General features: G+C 32.7%; 1 pseudogene; it reads right to left on the bottom strand.

Annotated features, from left to right (window-relative positions):
- Positions 1-5,843: 5,843 nt before the first annotated feature.
- LOC108366112 (jerky protein homolog-like) overlaps positions 5,844-10,165 on the bottom strand; it is a 6,054-nt pseudogene continuing 1,732 nt past the window's right edge.

The following is a 10,165-nucleotide window of genomic DNA, read 5'->3' as shown; positions in this document are numbered from 1 at the left end:
TTTAATTATCTATATATGTATGTATCGTCGCTGCGCCAACAAAAACAGTTATGTGATTTTTGTAAATTTTTTATTATTATTTTTTTTTTTTTACATATTTTATTAATACTATCTATTGCCCACAGTTCTGCATTTGNTCGCTGCGCCAACAAAAACAGTTATGTGATTTTTGTAAATTTTTTTTATTACATATTTTATTAATACTATCTATTGCCCACAGTTCTGCATTTGCCGTTTTCTTATATCCCTTTTGGTTTAGAACTGATCAAAAACAGCTATTTATGTACTCGCAGTATTAGAAATACTCTGAAAAAACGGTTGTAAGCTTACTTGCTTGATCGCAGATGAGTGTGCTTTGATTTCGATGTAAAAAATAATTATAAACCAACTAAATACATATGTATGCTCATACCACATACACTACATAGATTCTACCATTTAGTTTGATCGCTTGCAATTGGAATTCAACAATTAACAAAGGTAAAAGGTATGGAGTTAGACACCGTCCACTTTACATTAGAAAATGTATTCAATCCACTGATATATTCACCAATGGATTACATAAGTCGTATGCGACAGGTGAGGCATCACATCCTCATATTGTTAATTATTTAGAGTATACAGTTAATTATTTAGAGTATGAAATTATTTCTTGTATATACGAGCTTTGTTTGGATATCACCTATCGAAACTTTGAAAAAGTGCATTGGGTCAAGTTAATACGCTGACCGAAAAAACAGTTCGCATCTCTGGGAATTTCATGGTTTGTACAAAGTATGTGTCCACTCGTCACTTTGCATTAAATTTTATTATAAAAATCCAATAAAAACTTTTCTGGCCATTTTTTATTACATAACAGGCAGTTAAATAATCGAGTCCTTAACTTCTATACATTGCATCTAGGCCTAACGGCAGTATTATGTACAAATTGCATACGATTCCATACCGCCTAGATTTTAAAACGGAGAAAGGAGTACATTTATATTTTCAATATGAAAAAAAGCAGTACAAGACATAAAAAAGGAGTAAATTTTTTTTTAAATTCCACTTAGTAGAGGTTATAATCCCTAAGCGCGGCCGAAGGCAAAAAGGAGTTAAGTGCCGAGTGGATACCGAAGCCGGAGTTATATCCACAAGATGTGTTATACACTTTTGACAAAAAAAGGGGGGTTCCTCCTCTTTTCTTCGGCAACACAGAAAGGAGAATTCTACGTAGTAAAGGTTATAATCCCTAAGCCCTTTAATTTTATTGTTTTAAAATTTTAATCCTTATTTGCATTCGCCAGTTTTGGGAGATAAGTACATGCGGCACGCACGTCTTTTTCATGTGTATTTTTTCTTAGACTTTGTATAAAAAAAAAGAAAAAAACTGTGTAGGGTTGGTCGAATGAATGCCCTCCTAGTCACCAGTTCCGATTCTTTTCGATTGCTCAGTACGAGGCCTTATGTTGGACAAAAGACGGAACNTACATTTATATTTTCAATATGAAAAAAAGCAGTACAAGACATAAAAAAGGAGTAAATTTTTTTTTAAATTCCACTTAGTAGAGGTTATAATCCCTAAGCGCGGCCGAAGGCAAAAAGGAGTTAAGTGCCGAGTGGATACCGAAGCCGGAGTTATATCCACAAGATGTGTTATACACTTTTGACAAAAAAAGGGGGGTTCCTCCTCTTTTCTTCGGCAACACAGAAAGGAGAATTCTACGTAGTAAAGGTTATAATCCCTAAGCCCTTTAATTTTATTGTTTTAAAATTTTAATCCTTATTTGCATTCGCCAGTTTTGGGAGATAAGTACATGCGGCACGCACGTCTTTTTCATGTGTATTTTTTCTTAGACTTTGTATAAAAAAAAGAAAAAAACTGTGTAGGGTTGGTCGAATGAATGCCCTCCTAGCCACCAGTTCCGATTCTTTTCGATTGCTGAGTACGAGGCCTTATGTTGGACAAAAGACGGAAGACAGAAGATAGGTAATAAAGTAACCGACGAAGACTTGCGTGCCGCTTGCCCTTTTCTCCCGAACCCGCTGGTAAACCCAAATGAAGGTTAAAATTTAAAAACGAATTAAAAAAAAAATAAGTAAAATCTGTGGAAAATTAACAATAAAAACTACTTTATTTCCTTGCGCTTTTCTCTCAAAGTGTTTACCGCCGGTAAACCCAAATGAAGGTTTAAATTTAAAAACGAATTAAAAAAAATTAAGTAAAATCTTTGGATAATTAACAATAAACTACTTTTTTCACAAAATCTATAAAGGTTTCTTTTTTTCCAAAAAAAAAACTGTGCACCAGTTATTATTTTACACCCTGTATATGATAAAATATTAATAACTGGAAAAGGGAGTACAAAACAAGCACAAAACTAATAAAGGAGTACATTTCCATATACTTTTTTTTGGAGTTCAAGGGATTACATTGCAATAAAAAGGAGTACGTTTAATCCCAAAAGCAGTACGTCTGGCAACCCTAATACCGCCAAAAGCAAATTTAAATCGTGTGTAAAAACAGCTATGTGCCTTAAAGCGGCGCAAATGTTGATTACGTCGTAATTGGTCAAAAAATTGATTTTTATTCCTAAATCAATAGCATATTTTTAATATAATTTTTTTTAATACCACACTTGCAACATATTGGCTATAGGGACCAGGAATCAGTTTTTTTTCTCTCCTGAAAAGTTATTAAAAAAACAGATACCTATTTTTGTTGGCGGAGCGACGGTATGTACATATATAATACGTGAAGGGATTTTTTGTCCAGGTCACCAGATCTGCACCGTTCATTCGATTTTAAAAAGTGAGGTGTCAAATGAAAGGGCTCAGGCTGTAGAAGTACTAAAAGGTTTTACTTTTGCGAAAAGAGTTGCCACCGTTTAAAAAATTAAATTCAAAGTATTTAACAATTAAATCAATTAGTACAATCTGGGTATCAATCTAACTGGCTAAACAGAATGTAGTACCACAGCCACAAGCTATTTCGCTAGCTACATCAGCTACATCAGAAATAATACACCATAACCACAGCTAGATATTGTACGCAGTTTAGAGCACTTAGAATATTTAAACTTTTGAAAGCTCTTACTTCATACCACAGCCTCACCATTCTGGTTAGGCAGTAAATAGTTTTGAAAAGGTTTTATTTTTTTTACATACAAGGGGGGTCGCTACCTGTTAAAATAAATCAAACTCAATTTCAATTATGGAAATTAGATAAGTGAAATATTCATCACAGTATGGGTGTCGGGCGAGAGAATTTAAGGAGGTTTTAGTTTGGAAAATTTTTAATGAGGGTTGTCACCTAAATTAAAAATTGAAAGTAATTAAATTATGCAGAAGTTGCTTAGGTATGTGAAATATTAAAACATGGGTGTCAAGCAAAGGTGAGTTGAGAGCTTTACTTTGAGCATCTAGACTATTTTTATGGTTTTAAAAAGGGTTGCCTCATGTTTTAACTGGTAACTTCAAATTAAATTAAATTAATAAAAGATAGGTATTTTTCAAAATGGTGTATTTCTTATATTAATTCAGGAGGGCTGCCACCCGTTCAAAACATCAGGTTTAAGGTGAATTAAACAACTGGGTAATGAAATGATATATGGGTGTCAGACGATAGAGGTCTAAGAATGTTTTAATTGAAAAACATTTTCAAGAGGGTTGCCACGTAATTGAAGTGGCAACTATACGCAAGGTGTACGAAATAACAATACATGGGTGCTAAACTAAAGAGCGTTAGGAAATCTTTAGAATAGTTTTGAGGCTTTTCAAGGGGATTGCCACCTGTTGAAAATATTCAGAGTTATACGCGATGCGTGTGCCAAATTTCATCTAAATCCGTCCAGCTGCATCTGAGGAAAAGAGCTCTCGCATGGTATCGGTTTTCATTTTATCAGATTTTAAATCACTATGTACCGCTAAGAAACGATTAGGTTAAAAAGTGATCTACAGGTCTCGCCCGACACCCATACTGTGATGAATATTTCACTTATCTAATCTCCATAATTGAAATTGAGTTTGATTTATTTTAACAGGTAGCGACCCCCCTTGTATGTAAAAAAAATAAAACCTTTTCAAACAAGTGGCAACCCCCTTGCGTCTAATAAAAAAACACCTTTCAAAACCATTTAGATTTGTACCCATATTGTACTTATTTATTTATTTCTTCAAGTATTTTGAGTTCAATTTTTTAAACGGTGGCAACTCTTTTTGCAAAAGTTAAACCTTATAGCACTTCTACAGCCCGAGCCCTTTCATTTGACAACACACTTATTAAAATCAAATGAACGGTGCAGTAGAGTTGTAAAACTATCGATAGTGCCACCATCGATAGTTTCCATGTTTCAGAAAAAAACTATCATTACTCGTTGATAGTTTGCAGCAATACTATCGATAGTGTCAAGCGCTAATATCGATAGTACTATCGATAGTCAGTGTAATGATAAAAACTGTTCCAAAATAACCGGGACGGCATCGAAATACAAAAAAAAAACAAATGATTGGGAAAATAAACACACTTACGGCCGTTTTCTCAAGCAACCTTTAACTTTAAAGCTCACTTTATATTTACAGATTGCTTTAAAATGTATAGTTGTGTCTAAAGTAAAGCATTTTATTATCGAATTTTATTTATTTATTTACATATTTATTAAAAATTGTTTAAATTTCGTAATATAATTTTTTTGATTTGTTTACAGCCAAGAAACATATATACATACGTGAAAACCCGATAATAGAAATGCTTCTCTTTAGACATAGCTATAAGTTTTAAAGCAACGTTTAAATATAGACGAGCTTTTCAATTAGAGGTTGGTTGAGAAAATGGACCTTAAAGAAGGAAGCACAAAGAAAATATCACCTATAATATTAAAATTTGCAATTTGAAAATACCAAACCGACGCGCAGCTACACAAAATGGAGAAGTTATGAATAAAATCGGCTGTGCTAGTCAACCAGTACTATCGATAGTTTAAGAGTTTTAGAGAAAAACTATCACTACTCATCGATAGGGCCAAAAAAATAAAACTATCGATACTATCGATAGTACCATCGATAGTTTGACACCTCTACGGTGCAGATCTGGTGGCCTGGACAAAAAATCACTTCACGTATCACACCGTGCGACAATCAATTTTACACACGAAAAAATCAATATATTCAGAAAACTGGGGGCCAAATATAGTAAAACTGCGTTTTTAGTTTTTCTCTCTGACGTCAGGAGTTTTTTTTAAAAGGCCTTTGAAATTTCTAGAATATGGTTGAATAAAAAAATTATTCAAAAGATGCGGTGCATTGTCGAGTAACCATATGGGTATCAATTAAAAGGAAAAATTCTGTAGAATAGAAAAAAAATTAATTTTTGGGTGCACCAGGACGAATAAGTATTGAAAATGTTCTTTTAAAACTTTATCCTCGAATATCCTTGGAAATTTCCAATATTTATTTTTGAAAAAAAAATATATGTCAAGGACTAATACAGTGAGCTCGCGATAATATGAACTAATTAAAACCAAGCCTGTTAATTCTTGCGAGATTGTTCATATTTCCGGAAGGAGCAAGAATTAACAAAATCGAGTTTCATTCGCTTTAAAACAACTATGATTTTTTAGTTAAAACCTCAAAAGAAACTTTTGTTATTCATTTTGTTCGTTACACAAATAAAAAAGACCGCATTTAAAACAAAATATTTAGATATAAATTCATGTTCTATTTAAATTTTATGAAAAAGTAAGAACTCATTTTGAAAAAAAAATCGGTAATCCGCTTTTGCTGCTTCGTTTGTTCAACCTTCTTAAATACAGCCTTTTCCCTTAGCTTCTTCAATACATTTAAGTCCGTTTGGTCAACCATCTCACCTTCAGCCCATTCCAAGTCACTATTAAATATCTCAATAGCTTCCTTTGCTGTAATCGTATTTTGTGGCTCCACAGTACTGTCATCTTCGTCGGATATTTCCTGTATTTCATTGTCATTGCATTCAATAGCATCATCATTCCATTGTCTAACGTCGAAAGCAGTGAATTCAACCTGCAGTGAAATTTAGTAAATACAACTTTTTTCGAGTTAACGTTTCTAAAAACACAAACCGCAGGCAGTGCTGCCGTTTTCCATTTTTGTTGGGTAGCAAAAACCACGATTTTTGGGGAGCATTTTGACATTTTGAGGAGTACGCCCCAAATGTTGATAAAACCCTTAAACTTGACTTATTACATTCATTACGTCGCGAGATGTCGTCACTAATATGAAAACACGTTTATTTTAATATAAATAGCTTTCCTATTTCATTTTTATTACCAGAATAACAATTTTTTATTAACAAATGTTAATATATAGATACTGGTATTAAATTACATTCATATTCGTACATTTTTCAGTGACTTAAAAAACAAATTATGTAATCATTTTCATACAAAAAATTTATACCATATGACTAGCAATGGTAGGTACACATTTTTCTTTTATACACATTAAGTGAGTATAATACACTAACGTTTCTATATCTAAGACAACCGTGTTGAAAAAGCTATCCATTAGATTGATCAAAAATTACATGGCATATTTGATGTTCAATATAAATGATGTACTAAATATGGCTAAAAACGTCTAAGCATTCTTTTTATATTTAGCTAGTAGCTCCTTAGATGGTTCCCACTTTTCCGCAAAATTTCTTCCTAACAATTCTTTAGAGGTCAGGATGGAGTGAACAGTGGCATGCAGTAATGCATTTCTTTTTTTATCTTTAATCAAATTTACCTCGGAAAATTTTCTTTCAGCAGTGGCCTGCTGTGGGGAAAAGAGAGTAGGCTTCCAACAAAATGTTTAAGATTAGGAAACATATTTTCATTTAAAGAATTTTTTTTTTCGAAAACATCTCCCCAAAATTTTTCTACATCAGTTACATCTGAAAATCTTTCTAAATTTTTTAATGTTCTCCATTCTTCTTCTAAGCTTTCGATATTTTCTTCATCAATTAAATTAGGGAAAGTTCTACCAAGGGAACCAAACTCGGATGCAAGTTTTGAGGATTTATAATTTCCAAGTTACAAAGGCTTTTATCATTAAAATCAATGCGACGTAAAATTTGACCGCATAGCTCAACGTAATATGATTTACAAAGACATCTTAGTTCGTTTACTTCTTGTGTATTTAACGAAGTTTTATTTAAAATTAGTAAAGCTTTTGCTCCAATATGAATCTCATCTAATTTCAAAAAATATATTTGGAGAATTAAAATTTTTCGTTCCCAGTATTATATCATTACAACTATCTTCTTTTACAAAATTTTGTAATATTGTTTTAAAATAAGCTTTAATTGATGATATTAGCGCATGAACTCTCGGTTTTCGGATTGGAACTCTATATTAATTTTGTTTGTAATATCTAAAATATATGCAAGAAAAGAATAATAGATTTTGTTTTTCTCTGTCATCATAACTGATATAGCGTGAGCTAAATCCGCATTTTCCTCGAGTTCATACAATAAAAAAAGTGCTGCAGTGGAGACCACTGCTCCAGTATTCTCGATACAACATTTTCAAGCGAAAGCCATCGAGTGGAACACAATTTAAGAATCTTCTGAGGTTTCGTTGAAAAGTATTTCTTAAATTCTTTGTATTCAACACGCCTTTTAGCACTATGAAAAAAATGAGTAAATATTTCTGACGAGTACTTCTAAATTCTTTGGCAAATGTTTAGATGCGGCTGATGAGCATAAATTGAGGTAATGGCATATGCATCCCATCGTAAATAAATTAGGCTGATGCCTTTGCAAAAGGGCCTTAACCCCAGATGTTTTCCCCATCATGACCGATGCATTGTCTGCAGCGAAACCCACAAGATTTTCCAATGGAATGCGTAGTTTATTTAAAAAGGTAGTAATAGCTAAGTACACTGACTGGCTATCTGATTTTTCTAACGAGAGTAATGCCAAAAATCTATCTTGAACACAATTGTTAAGAAAATTGAAATACCGAGCAATTAAAACCAAACATTTTGATACGCAAACATCCGTTGTTTCATCTATAATGAGGGAAAACTTTTGAGATTTTAAAATATTTGCAACTTGTTGTTCGCCTTCTTCGCAAAGCAAAGTATTTACTAAATACGTTGCTTTGGTTTTTCCACATTTTATCTGCTTTACGACTTCTGAATCCGAGGCGACTGCTTTTATTAGCTCTATTAGTGGTGCAACCAAACTGAATGGAAGATTATGTTGCAGTAAAAACATTATTATTCTTAATTCGGCGATTTTTACTTTCTCAACTTTTTTTTTTAAACTCATTTAAATTTTTTATATCTCCTAATGTAGGTTAATTTTTGAGGGCATTTTGTATATTTAAATGGGTTTTAGATTTTTCATGCCTCAAAATATGAGAACAATTATTGGTCAAAAAGATTTCACAGAGCTTACAAAATGGGGTTAAGGTTCGGTCGCATAACCTAGCTCTTTCCTCTATCCACTTGAATTGTGTTAGCCAAGCTGGCCTGAATTGCTGCTTTTGTTTTTTGCTGCTACCAGGAACCTCTTCCGCGTGCCGCTTATTTTTATTTAAATTGGAAGTTTCAGGACAACACAAATCTACTGCTTCGGATTCTTCGACGGTTTGATTTGTAGACCTTTGTGGCGTAAATTAATACGTAGTTTAAACTTATTATTGAAATATTTAAGTATTTTAAAACTTACATTTCGGTAGTAGCTTTACCATGTTTTGCAGAAATCGGTCCTTCAGGTGTCAAAGTAAAATGTGTAGGTGGCATTAGGTTAGATACATTGGATGGCTGGCTCCTTTTTACATAACAAAATATATTTGAACATACAGTCAGATTCGACATAAATTTATAAGCGATAGTTCAATAATATTCTGCAAGAATTGCGACAGAGTTTTATTCATTGCATTTTAAAATATGAAAAGCTTTTACTTTGACTTTCAATGACTTCATTCATTGTTTTTCACTTTCAGGAAAAGTTTAGTACGTATGAAGCATAAAGAGCCTTATCAATCCTTAGCGTTTTAATAGCTAAACGATTTATATTTTTAACCGACTTCCAAAAAAGGAGGAGGTTATCAGTTCGTCGGAATATTTTTTTTTTTTTTTTATGTATGTTACCGCATAACTTTGCACCACGTCAACCGATTTCAATAATTCTTTTTGCAACGGAAAGGTCTCAGAGGTGGGCCCATACTAAATTGGTTTAGATCCGATCATTGGATCATGAAATATATAGATATATATATATTTTTTAAGTCGGTTTTTTTTTTGCTAAAAATTACTTGTACTTATACCTGAAATCATCGTTACGGGGAGCAACGAGTATGGAAACAATTTTTGCAATTGAGTTTCTGAATTTGCATATTTTAATAGAACTCACATGAAAATATTGTTTGGTTCAAGCCTTGGCCGTGACGGTTGCAGCGAAGCGCGTTCCTTTTCCAAATTTTGCCAATTTTTTATATACCTTAGACAAATAAAACTCATCTATCCATTTTTGCCAAACTAAATACGCCAAAAAAGGAATTTGTGCACGCCAAATGTAAACGAATAGTATGCGCATAAAATATTTTAAACGGTACATCATGATACAATAATTTTTAGAAGGTAGTTTCACTTCAAAATTTTTGACATAAACCGTGTCTGTGACAAACACGCAATGTGGCCACTGCTACGATATAGAACTTGGGGATTATCGCTTGTTATTTTAGATATTTTTTAACAGAACATGTAAAGATTTATATGTTTCATAACTGATCACTTAATTACAACGCTTTTATCAACTTGCAATGTTGTGTGTCCACAAACTTTCAATGTTGTGGATCCAGAAACTTTCGATGTTGTGTGTCCGACACCATAAAGCTTTGCTTTGAAAAGTTCCTATAAAAAAGCAAAGTGCATAGGGCGACATCTGTAGTGAATAGGGCGAGGTAGATGACATCTAGATGTCGCCCTATGTACTACGTTTGCTACAGCGGAAATAGACGACACGCCATTTCTTTAAATAAAATTAATTGGTGCTCGTTTGTATGTACATACATATGTAAATGCATGTGTGTGCACCTTTCTATTAATATCGTTGAATTATTTTAATATCTATTGCAAAATTTTATTCAGACAGGACTAAAAAGTAGAAAATAAATAATATAAAAAAAACTTTTTAATATACAACGCTTTTATAAATGGA

Source organism: Rhagoletis zephyria, unplaced genomic scaffold (genome assembly GCF_001687245.7).
Source record: "Rhagoletis zephyria isolate East Lansing unplaced genomic scaffold, Rhagoletis_zephyria_1.1 Rzeph_scaffold_02148, whole genome shotgun sequence".
Lineage (NCBI taxonomy): Eukaryota > Metazoa > Arthropoda > Insecta > Diptera > Tephritidae > Rhagoletis > Rhagoletis zephyria.
This window is presented reverse-complemented; position numbering and strand designations above follow the sequence as displayed.